The sequence below is a fragment of the Mus pahari genome, chromosome 7 (assembly GCF_900095145.1).
Source record: "Mus pahari chromosome 7, PAHARI_EIJ_v1.1, whole genome shotgun sequence".
Taxonomy (NCBI): domain Eukaryota; kingdom Metazoa; phylum Chordata; class Mammalia; order Rodentia; family Muridae; genus Mus; species Mus pahari.
In genome coordinates, this window is record NC_034596.1 from 101,648,663 (window position 1) to 101,664,063 (window position 15,401).

The 15,401-nt window shown below is 44.7% G+C and overlaps 1 pseudogene; it reads right to left on the reverse strand.

Moving 5' to 3' along the window:
* Nucleotides 1-305: 305 nt before the first annotated feature.
* LOC110324093 lies at nucleotides 306-6,854 on the reverse strand (annotated as a pseudogene).
* Nucleotides 6,855-15,401: the final 8,547 nt, after the last annotated feature.

Consider the following 15,401-nt stretch of genomic DNA (forward strand, 5'->3'; position numbering starts at 1 on the left):
GAGCTGCTCTACTTCTTCCTCTCTATGTTGAGGTTTTCCGTCCCTTTTGGAGGCTAGAATTTTGGCCCTTAATCTTAATCCTGGGAGCCTAACTCCGTCCCTACAGCAGGAACCTAACTTCATCCCTATACCGGGAACCTAGCTTTATCCCTCTACCGGGAGCCTAACTTTGTCCCTATACCGGGAACCTAACTTCATCCCTATACCGGGAGCCTTTTCCTGAACTGCTAGATTACTCTTTGTTCCCATTAGCTTTTTTCTTTGCTTTCCATTCATCCAACTGTGCCTTTGTCTTTGCATCAACTTTAACAAGTAGCTTCTTCATTTAATGTTTCTTTCATGTGTTTCCAGCCATGGTGGTGGCTTTTAGTCTTACTGATGCAGCTGCCTCCTTTGTCCCTTGAACCTTGGCAGCTGTCTGTATCATATCCAGTGCCACTGTCACTCTTAGATTTGCCTGCTGTTTTCTCTCCAGGAACAAGAAGATTCTGGGATTTGCTTGAACTTATCACTTTTCCAGAAGTGTAGCTCTCATGGGTAGCTCGGTCATGTTTGCAAGGTCCTTTGCCTTGGCTGTGGTAGAGATGGGGATTCCCTTGTCTAAAGCCATCCAAGGCAGGAGGTGATCCAAACTTGAAAGATGCCAAGTTTTTACCAACCAAATCCCTGTGTCGGCCTGTATCTTTCCTCTGTCCCTTTTCTAAATCTTTCCGTTGAGAAGAAAGTGCATTTTTCTCTTCAATGGCTTTCAGAGCACATTCTCTGGAAATGCCTTTTATCTTTTCTCTTTGATCATGGCTTAACTTAACTGGTGCTCTCCTTCCACTTGTCTGCAGTTGACTCCGATTAAGTGAGGAAATATCAGTTTGAAATTTGTGATTTTCTTTCTGTTTCATCTGACCACCAAATCCATTTTTCCTTTGAATTATCTGGTTTATAAATGATAGGCTTTCCACATCCCATGTTTTCTTCAACCGATCTGTAATGTGACCAGTGGACAACCTGCCTGAGTGTGTCCTCAGTAGAGACCGCTGTACCATCTGGGTTTGCATAAAACAGCAAAAGGGGCTGTAAGTGGCATCGTATGCACTTGAAGACCACATCTTCCCATCTGGTTCCCATCTCCTTCATGTGTGCATCATCAAAAAACACCCACTTGGAGCTCTTGGTGTGAAAAGCAAAGGCACAGTCACTGTCCGTGTCATTTTCATCAGTAACCCTATAAAAAAGCCCAGGAAGGCAGAGATGAGTGGCTAGACTTCGAACAACTTCTTCAGTCAAGTCTGAGTGCTCGGAGTCTCACACTAATCCAATTGTAACAATCTCTGGGAAATTCATTAAAACACGGCAGATTTTTATTTTTTGGCCACAGTTACTAGGACACTTCTGATAGTCATCTGCTGTGCTTGCAGTTTGCAGCACTTCCACAAACATCTCTGGTTTAACTTGCTCTTTCCATCATTCTTTCAACTTCATTGCACAGGGCTGTTGTGGAAATGTACCTCATGAGTTGAGTAAAGGGCAGAGGGTCTGAGGAAGTGCCACAGCTCCAGCACACACACTGCTCATACAGAGTCATGGCAAACTTCTGATGAGTCACACAAGACTTAGAGGTGCACATGTCTGCATCCCTGTTTGGCACCAGGTGAAAATGAATTCTTGCCAATATATTTTCAAAACACTCAGCAGCAGCATCCATGAGGCCAAGCTGAAATCTCTGCTCATTAAGAAAGCAGCTGTTCTGTCCTGGTTCAGTAGGGGCTAGGGACAGCAAACTTCCAGCTTGATCAGCTTTGCCAAGATTACTACTAGGTTTCCGTCATCAGCATGACCTCAAAGAAAACCCCAAGCTCTACCTCCCAGCTTGGCCCCATAGCTCTTCCAGTCCCACTGGCCCAGCTCTGCCTTGCGCCAACACCCACAACATCGTGACAGCCGAACCTACACGGAACAGGGACACATGGCCATACTACCACTTGCAGCCACCAGCCACGCACAGACCATGCGCGCACTCCAGGCTCCAGAGATTAGTTCCCGAAGTGCCTTTCTCATTTCCTTTCATTTTCCCTCTCTCTTTCTCTCCATTCTTTCTCAATTTCCTGTCTTTCTTTTTCTTTTTTGCCTTTCTCTTCTTCCAGTTTCTTGTGTGTGTGTCTGAATTTGCTGATCTCTCAGGATATCAAATCTCTTTAGTCTTCTTCCATCTCAATAGTATTTATATCCTCCTTGGTAATGAGTGGGTAAAGGATCAATGGGACCACTGGAAATCTACGGAAAATGTCCTCCTTCTTTCTGGGGATAGAGTCAGACTCCTGTGAGGGGGCATTTAGTTACCATGGAACTCCCCCATAGCTCCTTTTTCTTGTACCAGNTGCTCCTGGAGAAAAGTTCCCCGTATAGGCCACCAGATGCTGAAACCCCGCACTCCAACTGGAGGGGGGGGGCAATGACAGCATCCTGTTTTTGTTTTTCATCAGTCCTCTGCCTCTTATCCCTCCCCCCTCTCCTGGATCCAATCAGTGTTCAGCATGCTCGGAACACAAGCCGAGCACAGGATCTTACAAGTGCGCAGGCTCAGGTTCTTGATAAACAGGGATCACGGGGCTTGGCCACACCCACTTCCCACAGTATCCTACAACACAAACACTGACTTACTGCTCTGAAAAAAATGTATTAAAAAACAACAAAACAAAACAATGAGGAGGCTGGAGAATATGCTAAACTTTTGGCCAAGAGAGTGAATGAAGCTGAAGAAAAGTGACAGGAACAGATTGTCAGGAAATGTTGGCTGTCCTCTCTGAAAGCTTATACTTCTAAATCTGAGCCCAGTCAAAAATAAGACTCTAAGAGTAACAAATAAATAATCATATCTTGGGGGAAAAGTAGAACTATTTCAAGAGTCCTCTGGTAGAGTGTGAGGGACCAATTTTATACCCAGACAAAATATCCTGTAAAATATACCAATAAACACTCCTTAAACACCAACAATTCCGGAAAATTATTGTCTTTTTTTTTAAATCTTTCCAATTTTCATTTGTTTTTGTTTGTTTGTTTGTTTGTTTTGGTGTTGGAGGTAGAATCCAAAATCATACCCATGCTAGGACAACTGTTCCATTGAGGTACATGGCAGCCCATCATGATCTCCTCTTTCAAAGCCAAAATATTCTTTGGCAGTTTTCTACATGTGTTGTCCCAGTTTGTGTTCTATTACTGTGACCCACAGAACAACCAAAAGCATCTTAGAGAAAAAAAGGGTTTATTTGGCTTATTCATTGCAACCATAGTTAATCACTAAGGAAACACAAGGCAAGAGCTCAAACTGGAGCAGACACAGGAACCATGGTGGCATGCTGCTTTATGGCTTGTTTTTCATTCAGTGTGCCTTTATATATAACCCAGAACCACCTGTAAAATAATGGGATGGCTAGCAGTGGGCTGGGTCCTCCCACATCTATCATTAATCAAGAAAATGCCCTGTAGACATGGTGGCAATTATTCAGTGAGCAGTCCCTCTTCCCAGATAACTTTGCTTTGTGTCAAGTTAACAAAATGAAACATTCTGTCCCCACTCATCCCTCACACTCTTTTATCCCCTTGCAACCCCCACCGACCCTTCCCACCTCCCCTAAGTACCCATCCACTGTCATGCCTTTTGTTTAGGTTTTGCTCTTGCTGTGAGAGCCACTGGTTTTAGCCACATGAGTGGATATGGAGGTAAGTGCAACAGTGGACCCTCTACCCAACATATTCCACATTCCTCTATAAAGATGCTTGTAAAATCATGTTCATTGCTATTCACAATGGAATCAACCTAAATGTACATCGGCTGATAAACAGGTAATGAGAATGTAGCACATATACACAATGGGATTTTATGCAATGACAGAGAAAATTGATCTTATGAAATTTGCAGGGGAACTGATGATATACTTGAAAATATACCAATCGGGTCACCCAGGCTCAATAAGTTCCTCTTAAAGGTCACACTGGACAACTTGGGAATCAAAGAAGACACTATAAGGAAACTGATAACTATTCTGTGAATGAAAATGGTTTTAACAAACATTGTCCAAATATGGGGGAATAAAAACCACTTTACCAGGATACTGAACTTGGCAAAAATTGAGAAAGAAGTTGTGAAAGATTGCATGTGGTCATCTCATCATCTTCTGAAGCTAAAAAAGTGTGTGTTTGTGTGTGTGTGTGTGTGTTTATGTGTGTATATGTGTATGTGTGTAGATGTGTGTGTATGTATGTGTGTATGTGTGTATATGTGCATGTGTGTGAATGTGTGTATATGTGTATATGTGAATGTATGTATATATGTGTGTATGTGTGTATATGCATGTGTGTATGTGTTTGTGTGTGTGTGTAGATGTGTTAGATGTGAGTCATGCAGGTATATTCCTGTGTGCATGCATTTTTTTCTAATTGTTTGTAAAGAATACTGGTGTCTTCATTGCTAGGAGCTCTTCTGTATCTGTAAGTGCATAGAGCATATGTGGCCTTTATGAGGGGGATAAATTTAAACACAGAGTTTTAAAGGAGGCAATATAAGGCCACTTAATAAGCCAAGTGGCTGAAACAAGAAGAGTCAGCCTCACGCACATGCGCATCGATTAAAACAGCAGCAGAGCACATAAAACAAATGCTGGAAGGAACAAAGATAAAATAAAATCCAGTGTTAACTCCCATCAGTGAAATGATACACAAAATGAGACCAAATAAAATCAAAATATATATCAAAAATCAGCCCCAAATGGAAACAACTCAAAAATTAAAAACTAAAACAAAACAAACAGTGCAGAGTATTTGTTAATTTGAGCATGTCTCGTGCATTTTACATAAAGCACATACAGAATCTGTGTGCATACCTACAGAACAGTCAGTGTTCAGGGTCACAGCTGTCTAGTCATCCTTACTCAGTTGATTGGGAAAGGGAGAAGTTTGTGTGATATCAGCTCTCACAGAAGCGACAGCAAATCGGAGGTCTCCTGCCATGATCAAGAATCCAGAGAAGCTCCTCAAATCCCAGACCTTAATGTGGCCTGATAAGGCAACTCTGTCCCTGTCACCTCAGATGAACAGTGTGGAAGCCCACTCAGCCCCATAAACAAGGTCTCCTCAAACTGAGGATGCATGGACCTCCCCTTCTCTCTCCCCTCTACTAACTTTAGTTAGAAGAACGCTCAGTCTGGAATGGGATGCAGCCCTGGGGTGGGTCTGACTGGTGGGAACCAGAAACTGGAGATTGCTCTGAAAAAGATGGAATGTCTTTATAAAGTAAAATTTTCAATGAGACTGTGTTTACACCCTGCCCCTACTGGTGTAAAGCCACATTCGGAACAGAAGGTGCCAAAACAAAGTTTGACTGTGTCAGTCACCGGATAAATGAATAAAAACCGAAGGAGAAGAGAGCGATAAAAGAAGAAGCGGGGAACTAGATGGACGTAAAAATGAAAAGGAGTGAATTGGAAAGCAGTAAACGGTCAACACTGAACACAGCCACCAAAAACACAACTACAAGAGAAAGACCCCTAAATGAGTTAACCAGTGGCATTGGGTCTTAGGAAGAAGGATGGCAACCTAAGTTGAAAGGTCATCAACAAAACAAGCTAAAGAAAAGGAAGGCCAGAAGAGCAATAGAAATGTTTAAATGACAAACAGGACACTGCTTTGCTTAATACTGTGTGGGTACGGTAGATGATGCTCTAAGAACTCATAACCGAACACACTGGTCTCAGATGGATACACTCTGGATGGATGTGAAGGCAGAAGACATTCTTCTTTTAAATGTGAGTTTCCCTGAAGCCTTGACAGATATGGCTTTGCCGGGACGGTCCTCCCAGTCTCCAGGGAACCAGTTCTCGCTGTGTTCTTTGCCTCTTTGGGAGTGTGGAGAAGGAAAAAGGAGCTCCTAAATTTCTTCTGTGAAGCCCGTCTAGCACTGTCGAGAGACCCACCAGAGAAGATAGAATAAAACTACAGCCTGATCTCACCCATGAATATTGATGGAAAATCCTGAATAAAATATTAGCAAATAGAATGGTGCTTCGCATTAAACCGACTTGAAGATGGCTGCCCTAGCATAACGGCAGCCTCCTTAGCTCCCCGAGTCCCAATCCATGGAAACAATAGTAAAGCTATTTTAAAAACAAGCCAATTCGTTCATGTGCTCAAAACGGGAGCTTCTAGGATGCCAGAGCTGTGTGTGTGTGTGTGTGTGTGTGTGTGTGTGTGTGTGTGTGTGTGTGTGTGTAAGAAAGAATGCAAACAAGAGAGCTGCTCCTTAAACTGCAGGCCTTGGACATGTTCCTTCCTGAAGCAGCCGACACTCTGGTGACAGTGAGGTCATGATTTGGGGGCGAAGCGTGCGAGGACAAAGAGAAAAGGCTTTAGCTTTATTGCTGTACAGCTAAGCCTCCAAGTCACAGTGACTCAATGCCCAAGAAGGTGTTTGCTTAGTCATATAGAGTACTGTCCCTGAACGGGGAGATTTGCAGAGACCAGTCTTCAATGTGTGGTTACAAAGCAGACCCCAGGAACCAGCACCCAGCAGGCAGATGAGCTAAGACAGGAAGGAGTGTCCTTGGGAAGTTACCTGAGCCAGCTAGGCATGCAAGGTGTATCCCTGTCTATGCTCCACTGATCAGTGTTCTCATGCAGAGTTCCAGGGCCCCACAGGAATGCTGGGAAGTAGCCCCACTCTCTCCCCGGGGACCCAGACAAAGTCAGAGCACACAGCAGCTCTCAGCAAACCCCTTAGCTTTTGCACCATGCTCCTCTGCTTCCCTCAGAGCCAGCCCTGCATCCAGCACATGCATTATTTAATTTAGCCAGGGCATCCATGCCATTGCTCTGGATCTGTGGTTTAGTGTCAGGCGTCTCCATCAGCTGCTTCTGGTGCAAAAGGCTTGGGAGAGTGGAGACAGGAGCTAGTTCATGTCATGCAGGCCCCTGAAGATAGAGCAGACATGGGAAACAGGCAGTGAGAATTCCAAAGCGAGAGTGGAGATGAAATTTTGGAAGCAGATGAAGAACTTTTAAGTTAAGTGTGACTAAGGAAGGGTGCACGTCTATAAGTAAATGGAAATAACTGCTCAGTAAGGGCAAACTGTAGCTCTGAGAATTAATTCTCAAGAAGATCGAATACCAAACCTGAAACTGGAAGTGATACCAACTACAAACACATGGATACTAAGCAATTAGAGACTCCATTCATCAAAGATTACATTTGTAACAGACGAGAGAAAGTTACCAGAGTACAGAACAGAGAGATGAAAGGTTGGGGGCGGGGTGGGCAATGTAAAATAATTAGGAGTTCCAGAAGAGGTGGAGAACTGGAACAGAGGCACGGATGGTAGATCCTGGTAGAAGGGGACCCTAAAAAGCTGAACCTGAGTCTGCCCCAGGATAATTAAGAAGTCCCTATGTGAGCCCATTGTAGAGAGATGGCCAAAGGTCATGATGAAAAAGTATATCTTATAGGCTGGCAGGAAAAAAAATCATGGTGAGTCTTCTTGACCTGCTGGAAACACAAGGGAAAAAACTTGGACACTTGGGCGAAGTATTGAATGGAAAAAACGGGGGAAGGGCTGGAGTGCTCAAGAGAAGGAAATGGGGGATATTTAAGAGGAGAATACACTCATTCTTTTGTGTGTTGCTTATTAGAAATTAAACCTCTGGACAGTCAAAATAAGCATAATCAGTACTGCGGGACTAGAGATACAAATAATCAGTACTGCGGGACTAGAGGCGCAGTTCAGAGACTAGGAGCACTTGCTGTTCTTCCAGATCACACTGATTCAGTCCCCAGGACCTAGGTTAGGTTGCACACAACCATCTGTAGCTACAATTCCAGGGGTGTGATGCCCTTTTCTGGCTGTCACAGGCATGTGTGTTCATCATTCATGTGCATGTAGGCACAAATGCACATGCACACATGTGTGGACACACACACACACACACCACACATGAATAAATAAAAAATAAATCAAAAGATATCCTCAGTGTTATAAAATAAAAGTTATTAGTTTATCATCAAAATTTCTTGAAAGAACATTGAGCACACAGGAGTATCTCTGTATTTTGATATAAAATAGGTCATGAATGTCCCGGGAAGGGAGAAACATTATAATTAAACTACAATCTCAAAAATAAGCCAAGGAAGGAAGGAAGGAAAAAAGAAGGAAAGAAGGAAAGAAAGAAAGAAAGAAAGAAAGAAAGAAAGAAAGAAAGAAGGAAGGAAGGAAGGAAGGAAGGAAGGAAGGAAGGAAGGAAGGAAGGAAGGAAGGAAGGAAGGAAGAAAGGAAGAAAAGAAGAGACAAAGAAAAAAGAAAGATCTGCTCTGCAGTTTTAAAGAGAAGAAAGGCAAGCTAGGTATATGTAAAAATGTATGTAATCATTCCTCACAAACACTGAGTGGAGTGTTTGTGAGGAATGCAGGCTACAAGGCTGGGTGCACACTCCTGGACACCCGATGAGGAAGCGAAGACTTCTCAACCATTAGAGAAGTCAATGCTGGTGGTTAACCATCTAAAAGTAAACAGAACTGTTTTCCACTGTATCTCCCGTAGACTTGAAAAACACATCTGTACAGTGACTTTTCAAAAATGTTTTTTTTGCCCCAAACATGACAAAAAATTCATGATGGAGCAAAAATAAACAAACAAAAAAAAAAGAAAGAAAGAAAGAGAGAAGTCGGTGAACTTAATGACATAATATAGAGGGATTATGGGCTGTATTCGTTACTCTTTGTACTTCCCTTTCTAAATTTCCTATGAAGATTAGATAATGATTCTATAATCAGGGAAAATAAACTAAAATAGAAACAACTTTATCCCAGTGGAAGTGTAATTTTCAGATAAGTATGCTTTTGTGTAAATATAGGAAAGAGCAAACGTCAGCCCCGGGGAAGCTCACAGCCTTGGTGGACCTGGACATGACAGGACCACAAGGAAGAGCTTGGGATAGAATGCTGAGTGGGAGGAAGGCACACATAAAATGAAGAATCCACCCTTCCCCCAATAGTTGTTGACATAACAGTAGAAATAACGAGTCAATTACAGAGGTAGGGAGTCCATCATCTGACTTTATATACAGAAAAGACATGGCTGGTTTCCATTCTGTCCTGTTCTGATGATGAGAGGTGCACACAGGCCCTAGGAGGGAAGCTCACGTCTTGCTTTTACACAAAGAATAGCTGAGGAAACATGCTTGTTCCAGAGGCCAGTGTGGCTTATATGTGGAATGTATGCCAGGATTCACACGGTGGAGGTTTGGTCTAACCTGGGGCACTATTCAGAAGTGGGTTCCAGTGGGAAATAGTGAGGTCATCGGGGTGCTATCCTAGGAAGAGATCCATCTCTGTGTGTCCCTAGTTAATTCCGATGAGTTATTATGTAAGAGCAGTGGTTACGCCCCCTCCACCATCTCCAAACACTCCTGTCATAATTCTCCTCCACCATGATGTGGTACAGCCTGGGGTCCCTCTAGAGCTGAGTGATGTCAACATCGCAGTCTTGGGCTCCAATACTAGGTACTAAATAAACCACCTTTAAAAACATTTCACTAGTAGATTTTATCTTTTCATACACATATGCTATGCATGCTTCTGTTGCTTCTCTGTTGCTATGACAAAACACCACGACCAAGGCATCTATAGGAGGAAAAAGTTACTTGGGATTTTGGTTCCAGAGGGACAAGACACTCCTGGTGAGGAGGGATGGCGGCAGGCATGGCAGAGAGCTCACATCTTCCATGACAAGAACAAAGCAGAGAAAGCAAAGTGGAGGTGGCACAAGTCTTTAAGCTCTTTGGTGCACTTCCCTAGGGACGTGGTCCTCCAGAAAGGTCCCACATCCTAACTTTGTCCCAGACAGCACCTCCAATTGCAGACCAGGTGCTCAAACATCTGCGGTTATGGGTGACATGCTCATTGAAACCCTCACAATGCATTTCAGACCCTGTGCCCCCAATACCCTCATCTATCTCCGTCTTACAGTACCCAGACCCCTCCCCATAAGTTACTTTCCTTGATTTGCTGTCTTGAGTTTAGTTTGGTGTCCCACAAAGGCTGTATGATCCTGTTTGGATCAAACCATCAGACCTTGGTGGGCTTGCCATTAGGTACACAACTGTATGCCCTGCTACTCTCTCTCTCTCTCTCTCTAATAATCTATTGGTTGCCACCAGATGTGCTGTACGTGGTAAGACCCTTTGAGTCTCTTCCCTTCAGCACTCAACCTCAGGCATTTTGTCATAGCAATAGAAAGTAGATAGAGAGGAATAGGAAAGCATCCAGATGCAGGGATGATGCTGAGCAGTAGAGAGTTGAAATGGACTTTTCTACATGATTTCCATCTGACTGCTCCAAGACCATGAGAAGAAGCCAATGAACTCCCACAGTACATCTCCTTAACCTTTGACCTCCCGGACACCAAAAGGGCATTTGATTGCTTCTTGGTTAAGAAGAATTTTCTGTCTCCTTGCCTGCTCCCACAAAAAGACTAGCATGTTCTGGCTCTTATTGCCCATGACTTAATCCACCACATCCCTTATCACCTTCTGGTACAGTTAATCTTAGTTGTCAACTTGGTTGGATTGAGACACAACTGGGAGTTTAGCAAGTACACTCCGGATAAGTGCTTATGTTTCCAGAGATGATTGACATCAGGAAAAGCAACTGGGGGAAGGGGTGGTGTGGGGGGTGGGGAAGAGCTACCCTGGATGTCAGCCCCAATATCTGATAAGCTTGTCCCAGACTGGAGTGGAATCAGATGACGCTAGGAAGCCAGCCAAGGCCTGCAAGCTTCGGTCTCTCAGAGACAGTGTGCACCATTGCCACACCTGGCTGTGGGCCTTTTCAACATGGCCTCACACCAAGAACTCTCCCGGAAACCTCCATGCCCGCCGTGTGGACCTGGGCTTGCTTTTCTGGGGTTGTTCTCCCCTGAACTGAGGCTTTCAGCTTCTTGAACCAAACAGTAGCTGCCATTTTGGACCTATGCGGCCCCCAAAGGTGGAAGCCAGTCACAAGTCCTCTTTTAGACTTGCATGTGCAGATTGCTCTTGTCCAGTGGGTTTTTTTTCTCTCTCTTTGGAACTCTGACTAATTTAGCATCCTTAAGGAGCCCCCTTTACTCTCTACAAACTGAAACCTGGGTATTTCTGAAATAGCACTCACTGCTCTGTCTCCATGTAGACTGAGCTTCCCCAGAGTCTAAGCAGAGAGCACTCGGTGTTCTATCCATTGCTCGCTTGCTGGTCTACCCATCAGGAAGTCAGTGGCAGTGCCTTCCTCTATACTCAGCATGGGTCCCCTTAGATCTCTCAAGTTCCATAGGCTCACTACTTTCAGCTGATTCAGAAATGGCTCCTCTTGACTTCAAATGTATCTGAAATTGTTTTGTTCAATCAACGCCCCCATGAAAAGCACCCTAAACCACACCCCAGCTGCCTCCACCCTGGGGTGAATATCCTTGGCCTGGATGCTTGCCTCCGTCTTCATCATTTTATTTTTAAACACAGCCTCTGATTCTGCAGCTTCTCACAGGACACACGCATCTATCTATGACATCTCTCCCTCTCTTCGTGCAACGCTCAACTCTTCCTCACTTCCAGTTTGCCCTTGGCATTAGATTGATTAGTCGATTAGTGCTAAAATTTAAGCTCTATAAGGATGAGGTCCTCTGCTTGTCTTAATCACAGATAAATTTTCAAAGGCTAAGTCTAGGCTGGTATGTAGCCTGTGTTCAGTAAATTCGGAAGTAAATTAACTAGCAAAGTGCAATGTTCTGGTCATAATCCGTTGTCAAAGTCAGCCTGAAAGCACTGCTGAGACATTAGCAGCACTGTGTGTGTGTGTGTGTGTGTGTGTGTGTGTGTGATATATCTGTCACCTGGAACACACATAGGACATCAGTAGCTTTCATTGGATTAATGAGAAGTGGAATATTTATTTCAAGATTGCACAAGCAACCTGATCCTTGTGGCATGGGCCTATAATACCAAGTAGTTGTCCTTGGGAGACTGAGAAAGGAGAATTGAATATTCAAGGTCATTCTGGGCACTTAGTGAGAACTTGTCACAAAATCAAAAGTAAAAACAGGTCTTGGGAAATAACTCAGTAGCAAAACTCTTACTGAGTATGCAATAAGCTCACAAGTCCCTGGGTTCAACCCTGAGGTTTGCAAAAATAGGCAGAAAGACTTAAGTGCATGAAGAGGTGATAAGAAATAGCCTATGCCTTCCATTCCCACAACCGGCTTATTGCCCTGGGTTTGGACCATATGTCTCACTCGGTCACCTGAGTCCTTCCTCCTGTCCCATGTCCCCCTTGGGGTCAGTAGATGAGAAGGCACAGAATCAAGGACTTGGACTCCACGAGAAGGTGAGAACACAGAAGCAAGCTCCTTCATTAATTCTCAGGGAGCATCCTTTATACCCTCCACCCACATGCCATGGGTCCCAAGCAAGTGTGTCCTCTGGTGACCAATATTTATGTGGAAAGAGCTGCTTCCCTGGCACGGGGCCTTTCAGTCTGTCCTACATCACTCATACTCACCCCCTTCCTCCTGTGACAGGAGCCACCGCCACCCCGCTTTAGGGATATGGACGCCAAGCATAGAGGCGCTGGCTACACTTGAGGAGGAGGTAGATGGGAGTTAACATTGAACCCAGGCTTCTTGGCAGGGTCCCTGGGGGCCTCCTTATTTTGCCATTGGCTTATCTTGTCTTTTTAGAGTCTAGTGGGGTCGTTTCCCAGATTCTGTTACCCAATGCCACTAGCCACACGTGGTGTATAAATCAATGACAATGAAATGGCATGTTAGATACAGTTTGTGTTACTAACCACATTTCTTGTCACTCACCACATGTACCCTGTAGCTGTCATACCAGAGACCAGAGACCAGAGCATCCCCCTTGCACATGGCCCTCATGAACAACACTGACGAAAAATACAGGTTCCACAAGGACAGAGAATCTATTACATATTTATTTACTTACTTACTTACTTTACTTTATTTTATTTTATTTTTTTGAATGAGCTGGAAAAGAAGAGCTCCAACAATTAGCATACAGGGAACTTTAATAAATATTAACCACCCACTCCTCAAAGATGTCTTTTTGCTTTCTGATGGCAAGCAGGGCTCTCCTTGCTGCAAATAGCCAACATTCATATAAATCAAACTCTCCCCACTGGCGCAGGGGGAGACAGCTCCAGGGCCAGCATCCCCCGAGTGACTGTGACGTGCACACAAGTCCTTTATCTGCCTATTTTACTCTTAATTAGAGATGTTTATTATGTTCTTTGTCCATATGGATTTTTTTCTTCACAAATATATTCGACTACTTAGCAGTTCTGAACTTCCATACCCTAGAGAGAAAGCTCGGAGTCAGAGTCTATTAAGGATGTGTGTAACACTCAAAGTTTTCCAGGACTGATTTGATTTTCTTTCCTTTCATTTTCTTTTCCAGTAGCTGTGTTCCAGGAGCTCGATAACCTCTTGGTTTGTCGCCAGCAGCCAGCCATGTGCTTAACTGTGTGCTACAAGTGGCGGATGCTCAGGTTCCACAGGGTGTCTACGACGAGCTGGTGGGCACAAGGGATTTGCAAAGATCTGCTGTCTTTGGTCCTGAAGAAAACAGGCGGGGGATTGGAAAGTCAGATCCTGGAGCCCCAGGGCCTCCCCATCTTCTGAATAAAGGGAGCACTGACGTGATCTTGTCCTTTCCAATTGTTTGGTTAGGATTCATGAAGCATTAAACTGGGCATCAAGAACAGGAGATAACCCAAGTGTGGCTCCAATTCCCACTTCTGAGGGAGGAATACAGGAAGAGGTCTCAAAGCCAGTAACACAGGAACACGGACCATGCCAGATGCCAGCAAGTAACAATAAGAAGTGAAGGCAAGTTACAGGGCCAGAGTGGCAGGAATGGGCTCTGTCAAACTGAGTGTTGTGAGGGACTTGAGGACACAAGGGGGCATAGGCGATGAAAAAGCCATGTAGCCTAGGGGCTGACCTTGGTGTATCTACACAAAGAAAGATAGAGAAAAGGAGACCTGGGTGATGACAGAGGAGGATCATGGGTATCAGAAGGATTTGAATTCAATTCAGAGCTCTGGTCATTGAGTGGTGACTTCATGTGGCTAATGTTTTGGGGGGGAAATGTTGCATACAAGAAATAGATATGATGCGGTTATGAGAGAAAGAGGGGAGGCCATGAATAGACAGCAGCTGTAGCCAAGGAAGAGGGCATGCTGTGTGGAGCCTGCTCTGAGGGAGACCAGCTACATATGCACGGTGTAGGTGCATGGTGTGTTACAAATGATGTCAGAACTTTCGAGGTACAGGAGAAAGATGCCTGACTGGGGTCCAGATTCTGCAAGCCTGAGAGAAGGACAAGGAGATGGCCCAGGTGATAAAGCTTGCAAACAAGTCATCCTGGTTGCCCAGAGCCAAAACAAATCAGCCCAGTGTGGTGGTAGACATTTCTGACTCCTGTGCTGGGGACGCAGAGATAGGATGGGGCTCAAGGGCCAGGCAGTCTAGCCTGCCCCATAAGCCAGTGAGAGACCCTGTCCCAAAACACAAACTGCTGAGGAACAACGTCCACAGCTGACCTCTAATCTCCACCTTCAGGGACATACTTGCACAATCACACACACACACACACACACACACACACACACACACACGGAAAAAAGTATGGGAGAATTAGCTAAATGTGAATTTCAAGTAAACATTCGTTCTTCCACGTGACTATGGACCATATATCAAAGAGGTCTTAAGGTAAAAATGAATTTTTCCCTTCTCTGAAATGCAACCTTAAGGGTTCCTCTAGATTCTACCTGCAATCTAACTAACTATGTGACACTTGCTGGTCATCCCTAGGTGATGTGTGGTTGACCAAGCAGGAGGAGGAAGTATTAGGTCCCAGACAAAGGGAATGGGTTTCTGAAGGACCCAGGCAGGTACAGCTCTGACGCCTCGGTAGAGGGGCAGTGAGACACAGTCTGTCACTTCCAGCATCGCCGGGGCTCAGAAGTCACACCAGTGGCCCGCATTCTCCTTAGCTCTGGGAAGACCTTCCCTCCAGGTCTGCAGTATGTGAGGCTCACCTGTTATCTCCTGAGGACCACAGCTGAAATCGGAAATGGTGGCCTCCTGTTCGTTCCCCAGAAGTCACCTGGATCTTGAATGGGTAGAAATCAGCAGTCTGTTGATGTCACAACTACTCCTGTTCAGACCAATAGGAGGACCTGTCTGTATCAGAGATGGCACCAAATTTTTGACTCAAGCCTATGGGGAGAGAAGGGTCCATATCCAGGCCCGTTCAGCCCAGACTGGCTACCTTTTCTCCATGGCTTGATCCCCCCTCCACCCCCAAATGGCACT